The 14,188-nt window shown below is 31.7% G+C and overlaps 1 protein-coding gene across 4 annotated transcripts in view; it reads right to left on the bottom strand.

The window, feature by feature from the left end:
• Positions 1 to 14,188, bottom strand: part of LOC129914814 (protein roadkill) — a 270,121-nt gene that overhangs the window by 103,656 nt on the left and 152,277 nt on the right. The window lies entirely within an intron of this gene.

Genomic DNA, 14,188 nt, shown 5'->3' with positions numbered 1-14,188 from the left:
AATAAAAAAAAAACATTGCATAAAGTACGGAGTATTTTCTATCAGAAAGTGAAAAACTTATTGACCTTCAATTCTCTAAAGAGCACCTAAGAGCACCCAATTTTTGTTGCATTGATTTAAAGAATATATAAACTAACTCATAAATTTCAATTCACCGCAGAATAACGGGGTATACTTAAACAAAATCATGAAAGTTCAAATAATAACTTAACAAAAATACCAAGTTTTTAGATACTAGTTCTAAGCCCGAATTTAAATTGAAAACACCATTTTATATTTCCAAAACCTTGCAGGTACTTTTGTCAGTAAAAAAAAAATTGCACACCAGAACCCAGAACACCAGGTTCTCTGTTAAGCGAACTCGACTTTAGGCTCTGCGATGCTGAATTGAAGCGGAAGCCTAGAATAACGGCCTTTGACAAACTGTTACGCGAACGACTGCTGTATCGGATAAGGGCAAACACTCAACATTACATTAAAAAGTTCACGCAGTTTATAATCAGGGGAGGTTCAAAGCAAAAAATAGTCGTTCATTCCCAAGATGATCAGTGAGCACAGTTTTTGTATTCTTTAGTTAGAAGAACACTTGACCGGTGCAGGGAAATAAGCAGCGTTACCACTTGCAGAAAAAAAGTCGAAGTGGATTTGAATAAAAAATGGAAGTAGATTGAGAAAAATCGAAGTAGATTTCAAAATATCATTTTTTAATAAAAATCCATCTTAAAAAAAAAAAATTATTTTCTTAAATTTATTTAAGTTAAATAATTTAATTAGTAAAAACAACTGAAACCAAAAATTTGAATTCCTTCAAACTCTATATTTTCGGTATAAATATTATTTCAATACATTATTTTATAACAATTTTTAGTCAAATATTTGGTTTTCTGCAAAAAGAAGTAGAATTGGCTTATATTTTGATAATTTGAAGTAGATTGTAACAGAGATTTTAAAATGAAGTAGAATTCGTTATTTTCGTGATGGTGCGAAGTAGGAAGTAGATTTAATTTTTTTTTTGAAAAAAAAAAGTAGATCTACTTCAATTGAAGTAAAGTGGTACCACTGGAAATAAGTCCCCCGAAAAATAAATCCAGTGAAGATGTCAGTTCTGGCTCAGTGGGAACGAAAATAATCAAATAAGAGTCGAACTTTTGACGTTTTGGGGCATGTCTGGCGACAGGTTAAGGCCCAATGTTAACAGTTTTGTTTCAAGTAAATAGTACCAACTTGCCTGATGGTCCGCTTAGCGGATTCTCATGATTTTACATAGGCAAGGCGAAGAGTTCTAGGCCTGACAGTAAAATCTCCTGGGAGTTCAACACACTTTCAATATATTCATTTACGATCCTTTGCACTTTTGATTCAATATAAGTTCAAGTGACCTCAACTCCAAAAATTAATAAAGCGTTTCGCCCAGGTACGACAGTGGGCTCATCAGTTAGATCTGTCGTACCCTTACTAAGACGCCTTATTTTGGTCGATGTTTACCGACACTATATAAAACTCACAGCATGAATATACTGTGAATTATAATATTTTAAGGGAATTTGTTTAAATTCAGACTCTTAGAAAATGTATGCCCGTGGTTACTTTGCACTTTTGTTTTACTTTTTATGAGATAATCGACAAACAAGATCCCTTTTGAATAAAAAAAAAAAAGAAAAACTCTAGCCAGAGCCTTTCCAGCCTACACAATCGCCTTTGCTTTTTTTCGCACATGCTTTACTCAACTGATTCGAATTTTGTTTCTAGTGTATATTGGTAGACCCAAATCTTGTCCATAGTTCAAAATCGCATCATAAAATCTGAAACTCTTTTGCGATTTTGTTTTTGCTCAGCATCAAACAAATGCGACACCCACCTTGATGCGAAAACTTAACCAAAGCCCAAAAGTAACCAAAATCAATAGAAGGAATCACTAATGTGGTTGGCAATTGATCAGAACAATGAGCTTAGTGACGAATTAACAGAAAAATTACTAAAATGACACAGGAGCAAAATAATTCGATTAAACCAGTAAATGTACAAAACTGCGAAGGACAAATTTTCGGGCTGTCCTTTTGCAGATTCAAGCTTAAACAACAACTGTCTTTGGACCTAAACGGGTTATTCAAATGGAAATCAATATGAAGTCAGGAAAAAAAAGCTATTGAGACCTTTTAAATCGAAAAGAAATCTTTCTTACTAGTTCATGAGGCTTATCCTTAAGTTCTCATTTTCAATTATGTCCTAAAAGTGTGATTGAAGGTTCAATTTTTAGTATATTTCTACATGAATACAAGGCTTCTTTCCAAATAGAACATTTTATGCACCTTGGATTGTAATACCTGAAGGTTACACATGTAATGTTATTTTTTTTTTTTTTTTTTGTTTCATATATGATTTCCAGGGTTGCTACTTCAGTAAACTGTTTGTTATCCTTTCCTCATCAAGGTTTTGAGTTGTCATCAACATCCATCAATTTTTAATACCTCCTTCTCTCGCACTTGAATGGCTATGCCAAGGCTATCAAAAAATAAAAAAAAAAATATTAAATAAGGCCTTTCGACCTCCAAAAAAAAAAATATATGTAAACTCATCGGAAAAGTGGTATCACTTGGCAACAACAACAACAAAAACAACTATAAACACAAACATCGTGTTTCGGGTCGACCCATTGCCATCATCACCGTCGTCGTCGTTGTCGTCTGTCCTTTGGATTCTCGATTCTCTTTCCCTTTGTCCCATTGGGTGTGCGTTTTCCCATGACATATTTTATATAGAGGAGGAAAAACCCAGAAACAACATTGCATATATGGGATAATGTGTTGGGTTGCTGCTTGCTATCTCTCTTAAAAAGAGGTGCCACTGTTGTGCCAGTTGTATGCTAACAACATTCAGGTCACCCACAATGTAATTGATGATATGCCTGCTATGTTGTAGGCAAACCGTACAATTTGATATCAAAACTTATCGGCGTAAGATATGACTGTGTGCATGCAAGTGTGTTCTACATATCGCTACTACCTTGGCTATATGGTATTAAAAAGAAGTTCCCATTTTGGACGCACATACCTGCGCACAAAAATATCGTTCCATATAAATATGAGGGGATGAGAGAGAGTAAAGAAGCGAGCGTATTACTTACTACCGCTCTGTTATACGGTTGCTCTTTCGAGGGTATGAGAGAGGGTGGAGGAGAGGATATGATATATCTCATATCTTCTGATACGACGGAGACAGCGACAACGACGACGAAGCAAGGTAATGTTCACATATATCATATGTATACACCAAATCGATGATGGCCTTAATTTACTTGAAATGTGTTTATATTTTTACCTATTTTCTGTCATTTTTCGTTTTTATTTGGTGTCATTTCAGGGACGGTCGGACGGAAGGCGCGCATAAGACCGACCGACTCGTAGCGATAGCCGAGGGTATTCTTGTAGTCATAGAGCCAGTATATTCTCACACACAAACTCAGTGTGTATAAGAGAAGAGAATATAATATGCTTTTACTTTTAATTACTATCAATGTCCTACATTTGTTCGGTCGGTCGCAGGAAAATAAAAGGAATATGAGGACAACAATCATTAAGGACGATACTAATTCTTTGATGGTTATCTAGGGAATTGACTGCACGATTTGACCTAAAATAATAATTTTACAAAACAAAAAAGGGTCCGAGAGTTTTTTCTTGTTTTTTTTTTCGGTTTTTATTGCTCAACGCATATTATGATACAAAATTCCCATAATTGGATTTTGGAAAATTATGGACGAAAAGGACAAAAAGGACACATTTTTTTGTTAAGAATGGAGTTCCCCACAACCCTCTGATAGACGATTTATAATTAGGGTTAAGGACCACACGATTACCTACCAAAAGAATATTTGAGGGCAAAATGTTCGTCTTGATGTTGAAAAAATCCCAAATATTTTAAGCTGAGTTTGGGCAGACATTTTGAAAAAAAAAACGGCTATCATGGAATAGTTTAGTTTTTTTTTTTTTTTTTTTATTTAAAATGGCTTGAAGTGTGTCAGGTTGAGTATTATACAAAAAGGACAGTCTACAAAATAAATTGCACGATTAGTTCGCACGAGAACTTGCTCTTAGTGTTCAAGTTCCTTATATTCTAAAGACTTTTTACAGAAATTTGGGAAATAGCTATAGTATAAAAAAAAAGAAATAAAAAAAAAACATAAAGTTCGTTTTTCAAGCAATAAAACAACATCTGAAATTAAATTGCCCCACCAAACAAGTATGCAGTTTTATTTGATATATTAAGATGCATTTTTAGAAAAAAAAGTTGAAAATTGTTACAGCCGTTTAAAAAAAAAATTAATTTTTTATGAATAATTTTTTGGAAAAAAAAAGTTTTAAATTAAAATTGGTATGCTATTTTGTAGAAATCACTAATCAACATCTTAAAGCAAAATTTCAAAAACATTCAATGTCCCATTTTCGAAAATTTCAAACAATTTTCAAACAAAAAAATTTCCAAAAATAATTAATTTTTTTAAATTTTTTTTTCTGATTCAAATTATATAAATGCTTTTCTATAAAAAATTTCGTTGAAATACAATAAGCAGTTTGACAGAAAATGAGATTTGAAAAGAGTGGTTCTATGGCAGGTACCGTTTATATGGTTTTCAAAAAAAAAACCTTGTTTAAAAACTACCATTTGAATTTTTTTAACAAAACCGTTAGAGCCGTTTCCGAAAATTAAAATTTTCCGAAATTCTTATACAGGGTGTCCCAAAAGTAATGGATCAAACGAAGTATGCTGATAGGGGATCTTAAGGGCTCTCAGAATTTGGTAACTTGTTCATCCCAAATCCTTACGGTTTTCGATTTAATGCAATTCTTGTGAAATTTCGAAAAATCCTTACTTGGCAACAGTATTTTGATTCCTGCGCCCATTATTGATTTTTGTTTTTTACAATTCTTTTACTAAAACATTGACAAATAATTAGGAACAATTAATTCAGAAAAATATTTTTTATTTGATGAGCCATTTCGCTGCAAATTAACTAACTGTTTCAAGTTGTATAAAAAATCAATTTCTAACTTTTATTTGAGAGCAACACCCCAAAAAAAATTTGTAAGGTGTGAGAATGGTTTATTATTTTAAAAAGTCTCCCTGTTATTTTAGTTTTCAAAAATGTATAAAAGTTTCCAAAGTTGCAGTTAGATCGTAAATTATTACAATTTTAATTCAACAAAACTAGGTTTTTCAGAACAAAAAACAACCAAAAATAAACACATTTTCTCGAACTGTTATTTGTTTATTTTTCTTTGAACAAAAGCCTCTATTTTTGTTTGTATTTTTGCTCTGAAAAACCCTGTTTTGTTGAACTAAAAGTGTAATAATTTACGATCTAACTGCAACTTTGGAAACTTTTATACATTTTTGAAAACTACAATAACAGGGCGACTTTTTAAAATAATAAACCATTCTCACACCGTACAAATTTTTTTTGGGGTGTTGCTCACAAATAAAAGGTAGAAATTGATTTTTTATACAACTTGAAACTGTTAGTTAATTTGCAGCGAAATGGCTCATGAAATAAAAAATATTTTTCTGAATTAATTGTTCCTAATTATTTGTCAATGTTTTAGTAAAAGAATTGTAAAAAACAAAAATCAATAATGGGCGCATTAAGCAAAATACTCTTGCCAAGTAGGGATTTTTCGAAATTTCACAAGAATTGCATTAAATCGAAAACCGTAAGGATTTGGGATGAACAAGTTACCAAATTCTGAGAGCCTTTAAGATCCCCTATCAGCATACTTCGTTTGATCCATTACTTTTGGGACACCCTGTATATGTACAGGTAATTTTTGGTAAAAAAAAAATAATTCCAATAACACCTCTGGAGAGTCTCCAAAAAATGCTTCATACCAAGTTTGAACTCAATCCGTTTAGGCAGACAGATAGACAGACGAACTTCCGGGACCCACTTTTTTGGGCATTCTCTATCATCGTAATTGATTGTTATCTCAACATTTTTTTTTACGAATGCATAACTTGTTATACATACATAATACCTAGTATATCGAAAATAAAAATCTTGAATAAAAATTATTATTTTATATGCAAAGTTTTTAACCGATTTAAAAGTGTTCCTTTATATCTATACTTTTTGAAGTGAAAACTTCTTTAGTATCGTAGTGATTTGAAACAAGATGAAACGAAAACGCGACACGACTTCAACTTGTTATAACATTTTTGTTTTAATAGATAGATGAATGAAATCCGTATTGTAGATAGGTAATTAGGTAAATAAATTATAATTGTACAAAATTTCAATTAATTTCATATTCAAAATTCGGAGATAACGGTAAAAAGATGTTGTTTTCCAACACACGTTATATCTTTTGATCTAGTGCACATACAAATTTGATTTAACTTTAATACGCATGCTGATAGCATAACCTTTTATTTGATATATCACACATAACGTTACGTGCTCTACAAGTTACACAATCTTAAATTAAAAATTTTAAAATACCTCAAAACACCTGTGGAGATCTGTTGACGATGACCAGACCAGTGTAGGAAGTACCGTAATCTCAGTCTGGAAATTCGACATGGTTTACTTTAAAAAAATTCTAACTTCTCTTGTAGACATTTTTGAAATAAGATTTATGCATAATTAGGGGAGAAGGGGGTACATTTGAAACTTAGTTTTTAAAGGTCTGTATTTTCGAAAACTGGTAATTATTTCCAATGTTTTGTTTTGTATTTGATTTATTGACTATTCAAGATTATACTAACAGTAAATTTTTTTGTTTTAACATATTACAACATTTAAAAAAATAATATTTTTTAAAAAAAGTCATTTTGTCAAAAGTGCAACAGGACCGGGGCACATTTGATTTTAAAAGGGGTACATTTGACAATGGTGGATTAAACCCCACATCGTGTGCATTATATTTTTAAAACTATCAGCGAATCTTGCTTGTCTATTGTTTAATTAGAAAAAAAAAATTTGGTTTTAAACAATCTACTAAACAATATAACGAAAAAAAAAATCAAAAAATTTATTTTCTAAAAAAAAGAAGAAAAAACAAAAAACCCTAAAATATTTCAAAAAACCTCTCCATTTAAATCTTAATCGATATCGATTTACAGTGGAATCTCGCTAACTTGAACACGTACTAAACCAGGCTTGTTCAAGTTATTGGATTGTTCAAGTAACTGGAACATTTAAAAAAGTCTTCGTTTTTGTATGAATTCAATTTGTTTTATAAATTAATGTAAATGACACAAAACGCAATCACAAACGTAGTTACTACATTGAGGAAATTCAAATTTCTGTTGAAAAAAATTGCATTTGTTCAAGTTATAGATCTTCAAATATTTTAATTGTTCAACTTATAGAATCAGCAATACAAAAGTTGAAGAAAATAGCATGTTCAAGTTATTGGATTGTTCAAGTTATCGTATGTTCAAGTTAGCGAGAGTCTACTGTATTTCTAAATAATTTATTTAATATATAATTCCCCAAAATCAACGTAAAACTGTGCCCACATTGCAAAAGTCAAAGGTGCCCCGAAGGAGCCACAGAACTGTTTTTCTTTTTTTTCAATAACTAATACTATTTTTTTTACAAAGCTGGTTTTAATTTACTTAATTTTAAGCTTAGTGCTATCAAAATATTGATTCACCATTAAAAAAAAAACTGTTTTATTAGGTTCAGAAATCGCTTACATACCTTTATTCAAAAATTAGATCAGAAATACAGAAAACACGAAAACACGTGGTACTTCGCGAAAAGTTAATTAAAGACTTGGAAATTTCGCAAAAAATTCTTCAAATCAAACTCAGCTTCTTTCTTCATCCAAACTATTCTTAATTAAGGGCACGATCATACCGAAAAACGCAAAGTCAAATGTGCCCCGGTGTCAAATGCACCCCCGCTTACCCTATACAAGGTGAAACAATAAGCTTTCATATGGTATAAAATTTTTTATAGGTTGTCAAACAAAAAAATAGATTTAATAGCATGAGAACATAAAAATAAAGTTTTTTTTGCTTTTTGGAAAAAATTTCATCGAGTTTAAAAAATTCTAGCTTTTTTTGTAGATGTCTCATAGACTTGATCGATATATATATTTTGAGCTAAGACAATAAGCTTTCAGATGGTGTAAAAATTTGTAAAGGTTGTTAGGGAAAAAAATGGATTTAATAGTGTGAGAAGATAAAAGTACGTGTTTTTCGCTTTTTTTTTATGATCGAGTTCAAAAAATTCTAGCTCTTTTTGTAGATGTCTCATAGACTTGATCGATATATATATTTTGAGCTAAGACAATAAGCTTTCAGATGATATAAAATTTATCTAGGTTGTCATATAAAAAACATGGATTTGAAGTGATAAAATAAAAATAGGTAGATTTTTTCTATTTTTTTTTTTTTTGCAAGAAAAATGATTTTTTAAGGTTTCACTTCTACCACGTGTGAATTGCACACATGATTTTTTTTTTTTGATTATTTTGTTAGCAAAAATTAAAAAATCATGTTTATAAAGAAGAAGTTCAATGCAGACCACTGATATAAATAAAGAAAACATTTTCTTTTAGACCTTCAGTGGCAACACTTTCTACTTCATCAACTAGGAAACAACTAATTAATCATCATAAAGTGCGTTAGCACATGTCAATTTAAAAATTAATTATAACCTACTCCAAATGGCTGAAAGTAATTGAAACAAACACCTTTATAACATCCTCCAACAATTAATTGAATTTGTAATCAGACAAAACAAAAATTATGAAAACAGTTTGATCCAGGCTGATGTGTTGGATATAATCTAGGGTACTGGGTAGGGCATACCTTTATACCTTTCATTTTATTTGGTACCCATTCCAATTTCAATGTTGTCCTTCTAAACAAATTTTTTTTCCATGACAACATTGCCATAAGCCTTCTTGAATAACTATTATTAAAATTATTAACACGCCTCTAGTGATAGCAGCAGCAGCAGCAGCAGAGTGGTGGTGATGATGGTGTGGTAGTGCTTTTGGGATCAGGGCTTTCATTTCCATGTCATAATATTCTTTGTTTCCACAATATTCCTCTACCCCTTCCTTCTACTTTACTCCATGTGAAAACCAACGAAAAAAAAAAAAAATATACGATGGCCTAAGGCATATGTCAGTTATATGGATTAGTGGATATTTATGTCAAATTATATTGAGTTAACCTCATTAAGGCTAAATAAGGAGAACCCAGTTTCTGTTGGTGGGAGGGATGTCCCCTCCCCCTGCCCCTCTTCTACATATCCATCACTCAACCACCCTTATAGTAGTATAATGGAGTCATTGAAACTCATTCGCATGCATGAATAGATAAATACATATGCAAAGAGTCATTTATTAGCTGTGTTGTGTTGTTGTAGGTATGCCAGAAAATTGGGACACGTATTTATGTATGTTCGTATGTAGGTAGGTAGGGTTGATACATATAAATTTTATCAGGACGACTGGATGTGAATATGAATAGCAACAGAAGAAAAAAAAATAAAATAAATACAAATAATAAAGGGAACACTGATAATGACAATATTGGAGTTCGACAAAGGCAACAAAAATAAAAAAAAAAAAATCATTCTGTGAACCAAGCACTTAATTGAAATTACATTAATGTATATCGACACTTATAGGTGCTTCAAGGCAGAAGAAGAAAAGAGGGAGATATGATAAGTGTATGAAAGGAATCAATTCATGAATACAGTGAGGGATAGAAATATTGTGACAGTTTCATTTTGAAATCAAAACAATATGAATGACAATATTGAATCAAAATAGTTTTTGACATCGCAAAATTTATTAATAACATTGTAAATATTTTAATTTTATATTTCCTTTAAGTCTTAGGCAAGTGATGTCGAGGTGATCTTTATTGATTTGTTGTTATTTGACAGTATCAGTTATTGTGATAGTGAGTAATGTACAAGTCTTCAAAAAAGGCTTTTAATGTGCGTTAGTTTAATCAAATAAACGCCTCTAGGGATAAACACGGTTGACTGAACTCTGAATCGCAATACAACAATCTAATCAAGTATGCAGTGCTCACTTTTTACTTGCTCTACACTGAGGGTAAAAACGCAACGTAAAATGTTATGTGGTCAACGCTGATTTAGTTTTGAAAAAAAAAAAAATAACATAAAACATATTTATTTTAAAATTGAAACAACGTAAGAAAAATTGAAATTTTTTGTTAAATTATTTTTCAAAACTTAATATCTTTTGCTTAGTATTTTTAATTTTGTTTATAATAATAGCTCAGGAAAATTAGTCAAAATATGGGCATGAAATTGCAGTCTGTGATTGGACATTTTTGGTTAAAATGATTAGAAATGGAGCTATTAAATAAAAATGGTACCAATCTTGTTTTCAAGATGGCGGCTGCTTCCGACGTCCTATCATCTTAACAAATTGACTTTTATAATCTTTGAACAACAACAAATGGAATTGACGGAATAAAAAGCAGTCACTGCAAGTATGTAAACATACGGAAAAACTGAAAATTGACTTTTATTCATACATTCCATGAAAAAAAAAAATAATGAGAGTTCCTGCAAGAAACAATAAACTTAATAAACAAAGACTTTCCCTTAATCGAGCTAGGGACTAAACGGATCGGATGGATAGGTTTTTTTTTGTGATTCCCAAGACCCGTTTATTTTAATATGTATTTCTTTTTTAATGAATATCTCCCATATAACGTTTTTGAGGCATTGCAATTTTTTTTTAAAGCTGCTCTTACAATTTCGATTACATTTATTGTAAGTAACAATCGGATAACGGAACTCGTGAATACATATTTCTTTAAAGGGTCAACCAAAATTTATAGGCTTTAGTTTTGAAGGATAAAATGCATTAAAATTTTCAAAAACATTAGTTGAAAACATAAAAACAATTATAATATTTTTTACTTTACTTTACTTACTTTGTTATCTAAGATAGAGGTAGTTTGAACTACCAGAGCAAATACGACCCAGTCGTGCATTTTATGAGAACAACTTTAAACTTCAACTAGTTTTCTTTTTTTAATAATACAAAAAATGGATGCAAAATTTGTACTTACAACTAAATTTTATTGCATTTGCAGTAGCAACTATTCTTTAACAATAACATACCTGAAAAAAAAGAGAAAAAAAATTTATTTAGTAGGTATAGTATAAAGTATTACCTAAAGTTATTTTACAAAAAAATTTTAAAAAGAGTTTTGTGATGTACATTAATTAATATCATTTACAAAATTAATATTTATAATGAGGGGAGATTACGATAACTTAGGCGACAAGAATTGATAACGGTATTTTGTAGAGGAGTTCAATACAATCATTTTTTACTATGGAAGGGGGGGGGGGGTCTATCTCCCCCCGTTTAGGCGGGAGGTTCAATTTTCTAAAATATATACAAAAAAAATTATTAAAAAACAACGGCAACACTTACAGTTATAAATGATAATGATAAATGATTTTTCAAAAGCTAGAATTGTACACTTAATTCTAGTTTTTAAATCACATTCTTTCAATTAATTTTTCTCGAAATAATCAACTTCAAAGTCAAAATTTGGGAAAAAAAAAAGTTAAAAGTAAAATACATTAAATAAGCTATGATTACACGGTCAACGAAATGGGTCAACGCGGTGACTCTCTGACGTAAAAATGACTTCACAATCTGTCCCAAGAGTGTCACGTCGTGTGATCGTCAACGAAAACTGCTGTCATTGCATTGACGGGTACGATGACACTCGCGTTGACACAAATTTTTGGGTCAACGCATTGACTATTTTCGATGACCGTGTAATCTCTCTGTCATTGCCATTGGGACGCGTTGACAGGGTTTTAGGACTGGGTGTCATCGCAATGACCCTGTCCCAGCGTTGACGCGGCAGAATTTAATACCGTGTCATCGTTTCAGATTGACATTGTTTTTTTGTATAGAAATGTGATGAAAGTTGGATGGGGAAAATATTTTGTAGGGCGATTTTTTGAATGGAGTACCGTTTTGGAAGGAGGGCGGTTCTCATTTCACCTTTTTGTTATTTTTTGTACAAAAAAAAAACTTTTCGGTATGGCCATGGCATCCATGTTGGATGCAAAAATTTTTTTTTTTTGCAAAAAACCAAAAACCATTTGTATATTCCAAACTACATTTTAAGACCATAACCATTAACATTGGGTGCGGCGTTCCTATGCTATAAGCGTTTGAAGGTGGCCATATTCATTTTTATTCGATTTTTTTTAAATCAAATGTCGAAACTTTTTTAATTTTTTTTCTAATTTTTCGACAAAACTTTGGTAATTTTACATTATTTATATTCGTTCAACAATCTTATCAGCAATCATTTAAGACTTTCATCTTAAAAGTGCATTGCGTATATCTCGAAATTTTTACATTTTAATGCAACCATGTCAAACTAATTTTTGTTTAATTTTTCTATGAGAACTTTTTTCAAATCTTATTTTCTCCGCTTTTTTTTTCAAAATATTTTTGGAAAATTTAAATTTTTGCTTTGTGTCAAACAGTGTGATCAACATAGTTTTGCGAGTCAACGCGTTGACACTGCTAAGTAAACGTCACGTTGACACACCTGCGCGTCAACGTAATTTAGGACAATATTGACGCAATAGTGTCAATCGTGTGATAGTCAATGTTTTAAGCATTGACATTGTAAACGTTGACGGTGAGATGACAGAGAGAATATGGATTTTTTCTTGACGTCAGAGAGTCAACGCGTTGACCGTGTAATCATAGTGATTTTTTGTCAAGACTGTCATTTTAATTTTGAAATTAATCAATGAAATAAACTGCCTCAATTTCTTATCAAATACTGAAAACCAGATGCTTCTATGCCTTCTAGTTTTTGAGAAAATTGAAAATTAAAAAACTACCCTTTTATCAGATTTGTATTTTTTAGCTGTTTTCGTGTTTACAAAAACATAATGCATGCACGCAGTATGCCCCCTTGCAACGCCCCTTCTTGGGCTCACTACTAGATATAGGATTTGAGGTGGGTGCGAGTTTGGGTGTAGGCAAATGTTCTTCAGAATTTATAGTACAGGAAAGATAGACTTTTTCGTGGAACGAAATACAGGACGGCTGATTTTTTAAAATCTGAAAGAAGGGTATTAAAAAAGCTTAAGTCCTAGTTTTCGGGACGCCAACCCCCTGGTGAAATCCGCCATTTTAAAAAAACGCGAATTTGTCTATATCAACTAAACTATTGGCTTGAACGAATAAGTTACCCATCCAAAGTTGTAGGTATTATAAATATCTTTTCTTGTACATTCACTGTTTTCAGCGAGGACAACACTTTTGAGGTAAGTAACTTTTTCTATCAAGCCAATAGTTTGGGGGATATAGACATATTCGCGGATTTCGCCAGGGGGTTGGCGTCCCGAAAACTAGGACTTAAGCTTTTCCAATACCCTTCTTTCAGATTTGAAAAAATCAGCCGTCCTGTATTTCGTTCCACAAAATGCCTTTTTTTTACTAACTTTCCTGTACTATTAAAAGTTTTTTCGAATTCAAAAGAAACTTTGTTCATACCCAACCTTGACCCCACCCCAAATCCTATAGTGTGCCCATCTCACTTTGATACGCCTTGTTATACCTTAAGTTAACCAGGGGCGTACACATCATTGGGGCCGTAACGGTATTGCCTCGAGTCCTCAACAAGTGCCAGGACACTCGAAAATTTACTCAGGTTTCTAATGAATCACCAGGAACAAAAAAAATTCAAATGTCGTTTCTGTGGAGGAGTAACGCGTTAAATCTTGTTTTTATGATTTTATAAAAAGTTATTTATGGTTATCGCAAAAATGCACAAAATGGGAAAAAATATCCGAATTTTTTTAGTCTTCGGCGAAGATTTTAAAGAAAAAGTCAGTGGGTAAATTTGTCCCCCAGAAGACAAATTCGTTCAAATTTAATTACATGTTGTTTGAATGATTACTCCTACGACAAAATGTATTTATCAATTGCATATGCACCCCGAGCCCTTCTCGCACCGCTCAATAAACGAACGATTTGGATTTGAATTTTATTGAGCAGTTGATAAAACATCCATGGGGTGCGTTTCAAACTATTACTTGTCAATATGACTCACAAGTCAAATGAAGATCTTACTAATTGGTTTACGGGACTGGACTGGATTGCTGTTTAATGAGATCATTTATGTGATCACTAAT

Source organism: Episyrphus balteatus, chromosome 3 (genome assembly GCF_945859705.1).
Source record: "Episyrphus balteatus chromosome 3, idEpiBalt1.1, whole genome shotgun sequence".
Taxonomy (NCBI): Eukaryota; Metazoa; Arthropoda; class Insecta; order Diptera; family Syrphidae; genus Episyrphus; species Episyrphus balteatus.
The sequence above is the reverse complement of the archived record's forward strand: the minus strand, read 5'-3'. Positions and strand labels throughout refer to the sequence as shown.